The sequence below is a fragment of the Elephantulus edwardii genome, unplaced genomic scaffold (assembly GCF_000299155.1).
Source record: "Elephantulus edwardii isolate Elephantulus edwardi_28Jun2011 unplaced genomic scaffold, EleEdw1.0 scaffold00298, whole genome shotgun sequence".
In the NCBI taxonomy this organism is placed as follows: domain Eukaryota; kingdom Metazoa; phylum Chordata; class Mammalia; order Macroscelidea; family Macroscelididae; genus Elephantulus; species Elephantulus edwardii.
Window position 1 is genome coordinate 2,894,205 of NW_006400048.1, and position 16,125 is coordinate 2,910,329.

Below are 16,125 nucleotides of genomic sequence, written 5' to 3' on the forward strand. Positions count from 1 at the left end.
TCATAACAAACTGTGACTGACTCTGAGAAGCATGGGAATCCCAGAGCATTTAATCATGCTAATGTGAAACCTATACTTGTAGAAAAGATTAACATTGTCAATTATTTAATTTTATTTGGATCCACAACAACCCATGGTAGAATAGTGATGACATCATAAGATGTGATGCACTGGGAAAAACTGTTGTCAAGGATCTTTACAAATTTCTAAACAGCAATGAGAGTAGTTTAAAGAGTAGCCTACACCTAAACCAAGCCATGATATTTTCAATGTTTCTTATGCATGAAAATTTGGACAATGAAAAGAGAAGACAGAGAAATTGATATCTTCAAGTTGTAGTGTTGGTAAACAGTACTGAATGTACCATGGACTGACAGAAAAAACAAATAAATCTCTCTTTATAGGAAGTGCAACCAAAATGCTCCTTAGATACAAAGATAATAAAGCTTTATCTAATTTATTTTGAGCATATATTTAGGAGGGGCTATTTTTTGGAAAGTGATACCATGCTTAGAAAGGTGGAAGAAATCTCTCAATGAGATAGAGTGACATATTGACTGCAGCAATAAGCTCCATTATGTCAAAGATGACAAGGATGGCACAGGAAAAGACAGAGTCACTATGAGTTGTATTTGACTCAACAAGACCTAACAATAACAAAAAAAAGCTATCTTCAAACCTTTAGTGGGTAAAGAGGTAAGTTTAAAGGCTAAGGTGTGCCTAATCAAAGCTATGATATTTTCAATAGCTACAGAGACATGTGAATATTGGAGAATGAATAACAAAGATCAAAGAAGAGTTCATGTCTTTGAATTGTGTTTGAGATGTGTATTAAAAAGTTTATGGGTTGCTAAGAGAACAAACAAATCTGTGTTAGAGGAAGTGCAACCAGAATGATCCTTATAGTCAACAGTGGTGAACCTTCATCTCACACATTTTGGAAATGTTTTCAGGAAGCACCTGTCTTTGGAGAAAGACTTCATTCTGGGAAAAGTAGAGAATCAATAGAGGAAGACTCTTAATGAAGTGGATTGGCAAAGTGACTGCAACAATGGATTTGAGCTGGGCAGAGATTGTGAAGATGACAAGGACAGAGCAAGGTTTAATTTATTGTTCACAGTGTTGATGTGAGTTGTTGGCTTGACAGCCTCTACCTGCAAAAGACTTAAAGCCATTCAGAGTGTACCCTTTATGTATGTGAGTTCACTCATTCCTATACGAGTCCTTACAAAAACCCCCAAGCTTCCATAATTTTCAAAACAAAGAAAGACATCTATAATAATACTAACTCTTCTGTCCACTTTGAGTGTCTTCCTAGGAATGAAAAGGAAAACTGAATCAGTGACATTTCAAATTTTCTAAGTCCTAGCAATATACGTAAATATTCTTGGATTATGTTTGAATCTCAAGATATTTTTAGAAATCTACATTCTGTTTTAAAAGAAAAAAAGTGCACCTCTGGTGAACTGCTGGATAAAAGCTATACCACCAACCCAAAGCTATGTGATTCAAATCCACCAGCTGTACCTTGGTGGAAAGATGGACAGTCTTCTCTCAGATGATTTATTGCCTCTGACAACTCTTTAGAGGGTTCTGAACTTTGCCTTATTGGGAGCCAACCTCACCATCTGAAATTACCACGGCATAGATTAGATGCATTTTCATCTTTAAACTGATGTTGTTTTTCTTTAGTACTTTGGAGAAGTCTTTGACAGCAGATTTTCCAAAAATAATGTATATTCTGATGTCTTTTTATTTTATACTCCTTTATTTACAAAGTTCATATACTTTGCTTTTTACATCGTATCTTTCTTATTTCCTTCACCCTCCTCGACCCATCAAATTGTGCAACCCTATGGTAAAACACCCTACCTGCCTCCTAGTGTTCATTCTCATTCTTCTGCTCCTACTCTCCACACTTTGGATCCTCATACTTGGTCTACAATAGTGGTCTTATACAGTACTTGTTCTTATGGGACTGAGTTAGTTCACTTACCATAATGCTGTCTAGTCCTTCTCAAGTTAGGCAGTAATTTGCAAAATAGTTGCTCCTGTGTGCTGCATAGCATTCCATCGTGTTAATGTACCATCATAATTTCTATATCCATTCAATTGTGGTTGGATATTTGGACTGTTTCTTTGTTCTTGTAATGGTGAATAATGCTGCCATGAATATTGGTATATGAGTCTCTATTTATGCCTCAGTTCTCATTCTCTTGGGGTATATTCTAAGTAGTGGAATAGTTGGGTCATGTGGAATTTCTATGTTCAGGTTTTTGAGGAAGCATCAAACTCCTTTCCAGAGCGTTTGTACTATTTTATAATCCCACTAACAACGTATAAGAGTTACTGCCTCGTCACATCCTCTCCAACATTTATCACTTGCTGCTCTGTTAAACTTTTCCACTACTATTTGAGTGAGATGGTATCTCCATTGTTGTTTTGATTTGCATCTCTCTTATTCCAGTGATTTTTAGCATTTCTTTATGTGTCAGTGGCCACTTTTATCTTCCTCTGTGAAAATTCTTTCCAAGTCTTTTGTCCATTTTGTAAATATTATCAGTCTTTTTCTTGTTGAGGTCCTGGAAGCTTTTGATATGAGACCCTAGTCTGAAATGGTATTGCCAAATGTTTTATGTTTTTTTCCCCCAGTCAGTAGGTTTACTTTTTACCCTGTTGGAAAAAAATTTTATTGTACACAGGATTTTTATCTTTAGAAGGTCCCAGTCATCAACTTTATGCTCTTCAGATTGTGCATTTCTGGCTGTATTTGGCAGTGTCTTTATATCATAGAGTAGGCAATCTAAGCTTGATAGCAGTTTGTCTCTGATGAGCTTTATGTTATTGGGATTTACTCCCAGGTATGTGATCCACCTTGGGTTAATTTTTGTGTATGTTGTGAAATGAGGATCCTGTTTCAGCTTTCATTAGGTAGCAGTGCAAATATTTTGATTTCTTGACTGCTGTTACCATGGGAATTGATTGTGGATCCAAGTAAAATTAAATGGTTGACAACTTTTTTTCTCTTTCCTTCATGATTGTACCTATTGGTTCAGCGGTGAGAATTTCTGTTTTCTTGATGTTGAAATGTAATCTATATTCAAAATGGTAGTCTTTAACTTCTACAGTAAGTGCTACACATATTTTTCATTCTTTGCAAGGAAGGTTATGTATTCTGCATAGGTTGTTGATGAGTCTTCCTTCAATCCTGATGTCACATCCTTCTACATATAGTCCAACTTTTTGAAATAGTCTTCATATTCACATCCATATTCATTTCTTAAATCTCAGTGGAACCTCCAGACTGAATTCTACTAAATTTCCTCATAATATCCAGTTTCTTTAATTCTTCTTCTTCATTAGTCCACCCTCTTGAATTTCACTGGAGTTTTCAGACAGTAAGAATTAGGACTCTCTACTTCTGAAAGAATAGAAATAATATGTTTTCTTAAACCCCATGAATAACAGTGGAACATTGTCAGATATAATACTAGAGAGTTGGAAAGCTTTTTAAAAAACTGGATTGATTATGTCTACTGAATTGAAATAGATGAGGGGAGAACAGTTTAAAAGTGATATATGATAGCATTTTATGATTATCACAGGAATCCAGAATTAAGGTTGCATAGTGGAGTACATTTGGGGCGGAGTGAGGGAGGGGGGCAGGGTTGGGGTTGTGCGGTGGGATTGTATGCCAACGAAGAAGTTTATCTTTTGCTTTTCAAAGAGAGGAGTGAACTCGGGGGGAGAGAGGTAAAGAAAAAAGTGCAACAATGAATAAATGAAAATCCAAAATCCCTGTAAATGTTCATTAAAATTAATAAAATAAAATTGAAAAAAAGTGAGTCATTGTTCTTATGTGCTGTCCAGTCAACTATGACTTATAGCTACCCTATGAACAAAGGTTCTGAATTGTGCCTTATACTGAACCAACTTCACTATCTCCAACAAACCTGATATCATTGTCACAAGGACTAAGACAATCCATTTCATCAAGGGTCTTTCTCTCTTGCACTGACACACCACCTTTACAAGGACTGTCTCCTGCTGAAAATATGTACAAAGTATGTGAGACAGAGTTTCACCATCCTTGCCTCCAAGAAGCACTGTAGTTCCATTTCTTCAGTACAGATCTGTCTGTTCTTTTGGAAAACCATGAAATATTCAATACTATTCTCTAGTACTATAACAAAGACATTGATTATTTTGTCATCCTTAGTCATTGTTTGGTTTCAGATGCATAGCAAGCAATTGAGAAATCTGTGATTTAGATCAGATGCAATTTATTTAGTCTTTAGACATTATTGACCTTTATTACTCAGGAGAAGTCCTTGTCAGATTTTCCCACTGCAACTGGTCTTTTGACTTCTTGCCTACTGTGGCCATGGATATTTACTGTGGGCCCAAGTAAGATGAAATAATTAACACCTTCAATTCACTGTACTCTTTATTGACCTGATTGTTGTTGTTGTTGTTGTTACGTGCCATTGAGTCGTTTGCGACTCATAGTGACCCATTGACTTGATAATGAAGATTTTTATTTTCTTGATCTTGATATGAGATACATATTGCTGTTTATCATTCTTGATCTTCTGCAGCAAGTGCTTCAAGTCTTCTTCACTTTAGATGAGTAAGGTTGTATCACCTGTGTAGTGCAGGTTGCTGATGAGTCTTCCTCTGACTCTGATTCCATATGCTTCTTCATATAGTCCATCTTCTTGAATTATCTGTTCATTATATAGATTGAAAAGGAATGGAGAAAAGATACATCCATGATGCACTCCTTTCTGTATTTTGAACCATGCAATATTCCCTTGTTCTGGATGATAGCTTCTTGGTCTAGCTATGTTTTACATGAGCACAATAATGTTTCTGGGACTCTCTTTTCTTCTAAATTTATCCATAATGTGTTATGATTCACACAGTCAAATACCTCCATGTAGTCAATAAAGCACAAATAGACATCTTTCTGGTACTCTCTGCTTTCAGCCAACTAGTGCCATGGTCTCTTCTAAACCTGGCTTTTATTTCTGGTAGTTCTCTGTTAATGTACGGTTTTAGTGATTTTTTTTTCCTGGATACTCTTCAGCAGGATTTTGATTGAATGCAATATTAATCATCCATAATTTTCACACTCTGTTGGGAAATTTTTTTTAAAAATAGGAATAAATATGGGTCTCTTCCAGTCAATTGGCCAGGTAGCTGTCCTCCAGACTTCTTAGCACAATCTAGTTTAGCACACTCAGGGAATCATCTGTCAGTATCCTAGGTAAACTGAGAAGGACTTATGTTTGTTACTTTGAATCAGACAATCATATATGGATACAGAATGACCCAAAGGTGACCCTCTTGTGGGTTTTCAGAGGCAGTTAATCTCATGGGAGGAGATTGTCTATCCTTCTTTGCAGGAGTAGTTAGTGGTACTGCATGTGTTGGTGGATTGCAGTGCAGCTTCTTATAACTAGGCCACTACAACATAATGCTTGTTATTTTTGTTTGCCTTCGAGTCGAGCATGACTCATAATGACTTTATGAACAACATGAGTGTTAATTGTAGAATCAAGCAAGCTGTAATTGTTAACAACCTTAATCTCTTTTCCAACTATCATGATGCTTCCAATTGGCCCAGTGGTGGGAACATTTGTGAAGCTGAGCTTCAGTTCATATTGAAGACTGCAGTCCTTGACCTTCTGCACCAAGTGCTCCAGGTCATCCTCAGTTTCAGTAAGTAAAGTTGTGTCATCTCTACAACATAGGTTTTAAACTATACAGTGACTATAAATATGTATCTAACCTGATTGACTGCACACAGATCAGACTGGCTACACTTGTATATACATGGAAAGAATCATTTCAGAAGCTCCATACCAGCAGTCAAAATCAGACCAGGTGATGACTATGGAACTTTAAAATCAATTACTCTTGTATAAGTTCAAAATGAAGCTGAAGAACATTAAAACAACTTCACAGAGCCAAAATTTGACCTTGAGTCTATCTCACTGGAGTTTAAAAACTATCTCAAGAATAGGTTTGAGATGTTGAACATTAATGATCAATGAACAGGTGAATTGTGGGATGACTTGAAGGCTATCATCCATGGAGAAAGCAAAAGATCATTACAAAGACAGAGATGAAAGAACAGACCAACATGGATGTCAGAAAAGACTATGAAAATTACACAAGCACATAGAAAAACTAAAAGAAAGTGAAGAAATGTAGAACTAAAAGAGCTGAACAGAAGATTTCAAAGTGTAACTCAAGAAAATAAAGCAAATTATTACAATGAAATATTCAAAGGACTTGAGTTATAAAATTAAAAAAAGAGGACTAACTGGCATGACATTTCTCAAACTGAAAGAGCTGAAAAAATAAATTCAAACATCAAATTTCAATACTGAAGGATACTATGTGAAAATCTTGAATGATCCAGAAAGCACCAAAAGAAGATGGAAGCAATAGTCTCAAACAGTAATAATTGAGAGTATGATATTGGATTGGGAAATATTATATTCCATGGTATGTAGGGCCATCCATAAGAGAATATGTGCTTTGCATTTAGAGTCCCTGTGCTAAGAATCTTTTAGATCCAGAGGAAGATGGACTGATTCTACAAACCACAAAGTTCTTCAAAAGGCACTGGGTTGACCATTTTCACCATCTTCCTTTCCAGGTTGGTGAGGGGCACACCTCCAGACAAACCCAAGTGAATAGAGGAGACCCACCAGATGGACCAGCTTGTTTCCCTTGGACAGAGCCTCACCCATGCCTTTCCTTTGCCTCACATCTGCCATTTTCACCACCTCCCCTTTCAGGTTGGTTCATTTGTCTGTGATGGTTTCACCAATAAGAGAGATCACCAATAAACAAAATCCTGTCAAGACATCACCTACGACTAGTAATAGAGTGAATTAAAAGACCTCCCACTGAACTGTCTCATAGAGTAGGGAAAACATGTACTTTTGGGGAAACATTTCCGTATAGATACACCATAAGGGACCTCTTAAGCTAAGTGGAAGGGTACAGAACACCTCAAACTGGACATAGATGCCAGTTCTGGAAGGGAACAACAGACTTCTTGGTTTGGAGTTCAGGTACTTAGGGGAAAACCCTGCTCAGATCCTCAGCCCTGTGGGCCTCAGGCCAAGAAGGGAGCTCAAATACCATCAAAAAACATTGCTGTGCTATGAGTCTAATAGTTACAACAATCTAACATTGACTAAGAAAAGACTCATATAATGTAAAGAAAGCAGCAATCCATGTCAGTAATCATGAAAATAAAAACAAAACAAAACAAACCCCAAATAACCCTTCCACTAAAAAAGTAGACCCAATCAATACCTAAGAGAGGGGAAACAAAAGAAATATGTTGATGTGGAGATATCAGAGTAGCTGCAGAACAAAGATAGAAATATAAGAAAGAACAATGAAAACCAAATATGGAGCAAATATCTCAGAGACAACAATCCAGAAGAAAATATATTGATGAGGAGTAACTTGAACACCTATGGAAGAAAATGCAAAAGATTGAACAAATAATTGATAGTATAGATAAAGAGGTACAAGAACTTAAAAATTATCATGAGACTGAGAGGGTACAGCCAATACAGTACTAGAAATTACAGAAAGGCATGGAAATGCAATCCAGAATATAAACACTGAAGTGGCAGAAGTGTCCAACACACTGGTAGGAAAAAGCAAGCAAACAAACAAAAACCCAAAACGAAGCAAAAATAACAACAACAAACAGAATTGAAGAGATGAAACAGAGAGTCAATGAGATGGAAGCAAAAGCCTCACAGGAAACATACTGGAAGAAGAATCAGAGATGAGACATAAAGACAATGAAGAAACCATTAGAATCATGTCGAATGACATCAAAAGGAACAACATATGTATGGTAGGAATTCCAGAACCTAAAAGTGACAAGGAAGTCATGGAGAAAATTGTGTAAGAAATACTAGAAGAAAACTTCCCAGGTGTGTTGAAGAATGAGGAAATCCACATTCAAGAAGCATAGCAAAACCCAAATACACTAGACCTCAAAAAGAAAAAACATCATCATATATTATAGTTAAATTCTCCAAATTAAAATATAAGGATTGTTGTTTGTTGTTATATGCCGTTGAGTCGTTTGCGACTCATAGTGACCCTATGCACAACAGCCTTAAACCCTGCTCTATCTTGCGCCAACCGCACTGCCTCTGACACACCCATCCCAATTACCCCAGTCACCGAATCAATCCATCTCATAGAGGGTCTTCCCCTCCTGCGCTGTCCCTCCACCCTCCCAAGCATGATGTCCCTCTCCAAGGACCCATCCCTCCTGGCAACATGTCCAAAGTATGTCAGACGAAGCCCCAGAATCCTTGCCTCCAAGGAGTAGCTTGGTTTAATCCTCTCCAAGATGAATCTGTTTGTTTTCCTGGCAGTCCATGGTACATTCAGTACTCTTCTCCAGCACCACATCTCAAAAGCATCAACTCTCCTTCTGTCCTCCCTAGTCATTGTCCAGCTCTCTGATGCATAACAAGCGATTGCAAATACCATGGCCTGTATCAGGCGCACCTGAGTCTCCAGAGAGACACTTCTGCTCCTGAGTACTTTAGAGAGGATAGGATTCTAAAAACAGTAAGAGAAAACCAAAAAGTCACCTACAAAAGAGAAACTAATTTAGATTAAGTTCTGATTTCTCAGCAGAAATCATGCAAACTAGAAAACAAGGGCATGGAATACACAGAAAGCTGAAAGAAAACCATTGATAGTGAAAAAATCTAATTCCCAGAAAAGCTTTCCATCAAATATGAAAAAGAAATTAGATCCTTGGCAGAAAAGAAGGAACTTAAGCAATTTCTATAAACAAGAACGAAACTACAAGAAATTTTAAGTGAAGTTCCTCACATGGAGATGCCAAAGGAAAATGGATGGACTATAGTAACTAGAAAAAATAGGGGGAAAAAAACCCATAGCAAAATTGCAAAACTAAAACCTTCCCTGACAATAATCACACATAATGTGAATAGACTAAATGTGACAATCAAAAGAAAAAGAAGAGCAGAATGGATGAAGAAACAAAGTCAATCAGTACATTGCCTACAAGAGACACATCTCTAAAAAAGAAGAGAAAGACAGACTCAAAATCAAAGGTTAAGGGGAAAAAATACACCAAGCAAATGGCAACCACATAAAAACAGGAGTAGCGATGCTAATCTCCAATGAAATAGACTTCAGAATGGAAACCACCATAAAAGATAAGGAAAGACATTACATACTGATTAAAGGCACACAAGATCAAGAAGACAAACCTTGGTCAATATGTATGCACCAAATAACAGACCTGCAAAATACATAAAACAATGGTTAACAGAATTGAAGAAAGAAATATACAGCATCACAATAGTGGTAGGAAAATACAACACATCACTATCACCAAAGGATAGGTCAACTAAAAAAAAAAAAACAACTCAGCAAAGACTCAGAAGGTCTAAACTGTACAATCAGCCAACTTGACCATGTGGATGTATTCAGGGTACTGCACTCAACTAAAACTAAGTATACTTTCTTCTCAAGTGCACATGGTGCATTTTGAGGTTCAATCATATATTAGGACACAAAGCAAGCCTCGACAAATTAAGAAACATTGAAATAATACAAAATGTATTCTCAGATCATAATGTCATAAAACTAGAAATTAATCACAGGAGGGTAAAGCTTAAAAACTACTGATGTGGAAACTGAGTAAATCTCTGCTAGAATATGATTGTGTTATAAAAGAAACAGCTAATGAAATGAAACAAATGAAAATACACATACAAAAACCTCTGAGATACCGCTAAGCCAGTCATCAGGGGGCAATTTATAGCAGTAGGCACACACATAAAAAAAAAGAAAGAAGAATAATTAATCATCTAACTCAACATCTTTATCAAATACAAAAAGAAAAACAATCTAATCTACAGCCTCTAGAAGAAAAGAAATTATAAGGGTAAGAGTTGAAATCAATGGGAAATAAACAATAGAAAAACAATTAAAAAATTCAATAAGATCAAGAGCTGGTTTTTAAAAGGGGTCAATAAAATTGGCAAAACTCTTGCAAACTTAACAAAAGAGAAAAAGAGAAGACACAAATAAACAGATTAAGAAATAATAGGGGTGACATCATAAAAGAAATCGATAAAATCAGAATACCATGAAAACCTATGTTGTTGTTGTTATGTGCCGTCGAGTCCTTTGCGACTCATAACGACCCTATGTGCAACAGCCCTAAACTCTGTTCTGTCCTGTGCCAATCGCACCATCTCCAATACAAACCTATACTCTGTTAAATTAAAAAACCTAGAGGAAATGGACGAATTTCATGAAACCAAACATTGAGAGAGGATCTATAACCAATTCTACTTAAATTATTGCAAAAATATTGAAAAAGAAGGAGCACTCTCAGAGTCATTCTATGAAGCAAGCATAATATTAACACCAAAAACAGGCAAAGATATTACCGAGAAAGAAAACTACAGACCAATATCTCTCATGAACATAGATGCAAACATTTTTTTTAAATTTAGTTTGTTCATTTTTCATTTCAATGAACATCTACAGAGATTTTGGAATTCCATTCATTCATTGTTGCACCCTTCTCCCCGCACAAACCCCACCCCCCCCATTTGCTCCTCTCCTTGAAAAGCAAAAGAAAAACTCCCTCATTGGTACACAATCCCCCCGCACCTCCCCAAACCCCACGCCCTACCCCCAAATATAATCCACTCTGCCAACCCTCAATGCGTACTCCTACGATAAAAATAATGCCCTAAAATATAATACTTTTAGACTATTCTCTCCCCCATAGACTTCAATGCCGTAAACATATTTCATCCAGTGATGCAAACATTCTTAACAAAATCCTAGCCAATAGAATAAAAGCACATAAAAAAAAATAATACTCCATGACCAGCTGGGGTTCATATCAGGTGTGCAAGGATGGTTCAACATAAGAAAAAACAGTAACGTAATTCAACACATTCATAAACCAAATAATAAGAAATAACATATGATCTCACCAATTGATGTGGAAAAAAGCGTTTGGTAAAATTTAATAAAAATTAACACCCCTTCCTTATAAAGACTCTAAGCAAAATTGGAATAGAAGGAAATTTCCTCAAAATAGTGAAAGTATATATGCATAAACAAGAGCCAACATTTCAATGAAGAAAGACTAAAAGCATTTTCTTGCAAAAAAACCCATGAGACAAAGATGCTCATTGTCACCACTTTTATTCAATATTGCATTGAAAGTGCTTGCTAGGGTAATATGACAAGAAAATAAAATAAGAGGCATGCAGATCAACAAAGAGATGGTTAAACTACTGCAATAGGCAGATGATATGAAAGACTCAACAAAAATTTGCTAGAGTTAGTAGTCCAATTTAGCAGAATGGCAGAATATAAGATTAATATCCAAAAATTAGAGGGATTCCTCTACAGTATCAAAGAGAACTCAGAGAAGGAAACCAAGAAAGAAATATAATTTACAATAGCCAACCACAAATTGAGATAATTGGGAGTGAATCTAACTAGAGATAAAAAACACTTATACCAAGAAAATTGCAGAACATTTCTGCAAGACACAACGAAAGACCTAAAGGAATGGAAATGTGTGCCCTGCTCATGGGTAGGAAGACTCAATATTATGAAAATGACAAACCTACCAGAAGAAATCTACATGTTCAACACAATTCCAAAACAGATACTAAATTCATTTTTTAAGCAGATTGAAAGGGAAATTGTCAAGCTTATTTGGAGAGACAAGAGATCCCAAATAAGCAAAACACGAATGAGAAACAAAAATGAAGTGGGAGGCAAAGCACTCCCTGACCTCAAAGCCTACTACACGGTGGTAGTAACCAAAACAGCAAGGTACAATGACAGGCACGTAGACCTATAGAACAGAATTGACAAGCCAGAAATAGACCCAGCTATCTATGGTCAACTGATATTCAACAAGGAAATAAAACCTATTAAATGGAAAAATGATACTCTCTTCAATAAAGGGTGCTAAGAAAACTGAACTTGCTACCTGTAGAAAGCTGAAACAGGATCCACATCTCACATCATAAACAAAATCAACTCAAGTTGGATCAGATACCTGGGAATAAAGGCAAAAACCGTAAAATTCATAACAGACGAACTAGGATCAAGCTTAGAAGACCTAGTCTATGGTATAAAGAGACTGCCAACGCAGCCAAAAATGCATCATCTGAAAAGGATAAAATTGATGAAGGGGATATTCTAAAGATTAAATCTCTGTGCACATCAAAAAGTTTTCTCAACAGGATCAAAAGAAAACCTACCAACTGGGAACAAATATTTGGCAATACCATCTCAGACAAGAGTCTCATAATAGTACTCCTAAGCCTCCACAAGAAAAAGATTAAAAAAAAGAACCCAATTACAAAATGGCAAATTTTGCTCCTGGTAGATTCGAATCACGTGCTTTTGGAATGCTAGTGTAGCTTCTTATTACTACATCACTAAAATTAGTGTGGTATAGCCAATAAATTGCCTTGATTTCACCCTACTTGCTGTTACTGTATACCATTGATTTGCAACCAATCCATAGCTGACTCTGGCAGGTTTTCAGAAGCAGTTAATTGCACGGGAGGAGGCTGCCTATCTTTTTCCTGCTGAGCAGCTAGTAGCCTCAAACTGCATGTCTTTGGGACTGCGGCACAGTTTATTGCCACTAGGCCACCAGAGTATTGAATTGCTCTACTACATATATTAAATATGTGGAACTATAACTTAATAAACCTTTATCCAACTTTTAATACAACAAAACACGATGTAACAGTTATGTTACACAGAAATGCAAGACACATCTGGACTTTACAACACAATTTCTATGTTTTACTTTTTTTTGATAAAGCAATGTATAATAGAAAAAACAATTAGCTTCCAAAAACATCTATACTTCTATCTTTCCAAAAGACATAGAAACAATTTTCACAGAGGAAGATATTCGAATGTCCAACAGACACCTGAAGAAATGCTCAAAATCACTAGCAAAAATCAAAACGACCATGAGAAAACTATTTCATCTCAGTAGCAGTGGTAAAGTTTAACAGGATAGCACGTAATAAATGTTGGAGAGAATGAGGTGAGATAGGAACTCTCATACATTGTTCATGGGTTTGTAAAATGATACAACCATTCTGGAAGGCAGTTTGGTGTTTCCTCAAAAAAACTGAACATAGAAATACTGTGTGACCCAGCTATTCCACTGCTTGGAATATACGCTGAGAAAATGGGAACTGAGTCACAAACAGGAACTTGTACACCAATATTCATAGCAGTGTTAATCACCATCACAAAAACGTGGAAACAACCCAGATGTCCAATCACAATCAAATGGATTGAGAAATTATGGTACATTCATACAATGTAATACTATGGAGCATCCAGGAGTAATGATTTTGTAAGTCACCACCTCACTGGGGAGGGACTGGAGGCATCATGATGAGTGAACTAACTCAGACCCATAAGGACAAATGCTGTGTAAAACCATAATTGTATAATAAGTATGAGGAGTCAAAGAGAGGAGGGGGCTTGAAGTTGAGGGGTAGGATGGGTGGAGAGGGGAGATTAATCCTAGGGTGGTACAATTTGGTCACTGGGGGGAAGTGAAGAATATGGGAAAATCCGGTGTGAAAAACAATGCATTCAAACTTTGTAAATAAATAAATAAAAGAAGAAAAAGATACTGTGTTCAGAAGAAGAATTGATGTATTTGAGTTGTGGTGCTGGAGAAGAGTGTTGTATATACCATGGACTGTCAAGAGAACAAACAGGTCTCTTCTAGAGAGGGTGAAACCATGTTGCTCCTTAGAGACAAGAATTTTGAAGCTCCATCTCACATACTTTGAGCCAGGAGGGAGCAGTCTTTGGAGAAGGAAATCATGCTTGAAAGGACAGAGGAACAGTGCAGGAGAGGAAGACCTTGGATGAGATGAATTGACATAGTGACTGTGGCAATGGAGGCAGATATGTCAGAGGTAGTTAGATTGGTTCAATATAAGGCAAGATTTAGAGCTATTAGTCATAGTGTCATAGCGGGTTGTAGTTGATTTGGTGGCATACAACAACAAAATATATTTGATGATTTTAGTAATATTTCCCTTGCATGTGATATTAATGATACTATTTTATAATTTCCACATTCTGTTGGATCGTCTTTCTTGGAAATGAGAATAAATATAGATCTCCTCCAGTCAGCTAAGCAACTGTCCTCCAATTTTCCTTGTGTAAACTGGTGAGTAGGTACAAGGCTGAATTTCTCCCACAGATATAGTCAATCTGAAATCTGCACAGTTAATTTGTAAAAATCATCATTTGAGGGTTTTTTTTAAAAAAGGTATTTGTGATGAATTTTTGTATGTACAAAATGCTGTCATTCTATTTGTAGCCTTATTTTGTCACCAAGTCTGTACTTTCTTTTCTTACTACCATTCCTTCTCTATTTTTTCCGATTTTTTCATTCCAATCAACAGTTACAATTAATGTATCTTGATTGCACATGTGGTCAATTTCAAACAACAAAAGTCAGTAAAAATCTTCAGTTTCCTTCTCTTTGGCTTTAGCTATTGGTGTGTATATTTGAATAGTAGTCCTATTAACTGCCAGAAGTGTAGGCTGGGTTTAGAAAGGGTCGTGTAATGTTAAATGGATCTTGGCTAAAAGCAGAGTACCAGAGGAATTTCTATCTGCATTTAATTGATTATGAAAAGGTGTTTGATGGTATGGATCACAACAAACTGTTGTGATTCTGAGAAGAATGGGAATTCCAGAACACTTGATTGTGCTGATGTGAAAACTATTCTTGGGCCAGGAGGCAGTCATTAGGACAGAGCAAGGAAACATATCATGGTTCAAAATTGGAGAAGTGTATGCCAGGAATGTGTCCTATCTCCATATCTTTTCAACCTATATGCAGAAGAGATTATATGGGGGGCTGCGCTCTATGAGGAGAAATGTGGTGTCAGGATTGGAGGAATATTTTTCAACAATCTGTCTTAAGCAGATGGCACAGCTCTGTTTGCTGAAACTGAAGAGGACCTCAATTGCTTGCTGCAGAAGTCAAGGACTGCAGCCTTCAATATGCATTGAGGCTCAATATCAAGAAAACAATGTTTCTCACCACTGGGCCAATTGACATCATCATGATAGATGGTGAAGAGATTGAGATTATTGACAGCTTCAGTTTGCTTGGCTTCACAGTCAACACTCTTGGCACCAGCAGCCAGGAAATTAAAAGACTTATTGTGTTGAGAAAGTCTGCTGTTAGAGATCTAACTTAAGTTCTGAAGAGCAAAAATGTTACTCTGGAGATTAAAGTGTGCCTGATACACGCCATGGTCTTTCCAACACTTGCTATGCTTCAGAGAGCTGGAAAATGATTAGGTATGATGACTTTGAGCTGTGGTGATGGAGAAGAGTATATACCATGGAATTCTAAGAGAATGAACAGGTTTGTCCTAGAGAGGGTTAAACCAGGTTGCTCCTTGGAGACAAGTTTTCTGAAACTCTGTCTGACATACTTTGGACATGTTGCAAGGTGGGATCAGTCCTTGGAGAGGGACATCATGCTTGGGAGTGTGGGGGAACAGCGCAAGAGAGGAAAACCCTCTTTGAGGTGGATTGTTTCAGTGACTGGGGTAAAGGGGGGGTAGGTGTGTCAGGGACAGTGAGATTGGCACAGGATAGAGCAGGGTTTAGGGCAGTTGTACATAGGTTTCTATGAGTTACAGGTGACTCTATGGCTCTTAACAACAAAAAACAACAGTCGTATTAACAAGTCCGCCTTGTACACATATGGATAATAAACTATCACCCACAAACAACATTGCATTTCTGCAAAGAACTTGAAATTTCTTTTTGAAATTGTCTCTTAATATTCTGAGTCACTGTATCAAAAGGAATTGGCCAACACAGAATTTAATGAAACAACATATGAACAAGAGCCTATGGTGATGAAGGAAGAAGTTCAGGCTGCTTAGAAGGAAACAGCAAAAAATAAGGCCCCAGGAACAGATGGTATACCAATTGACATATTTCAGCTAACAGATGCTGCCCTGGGCG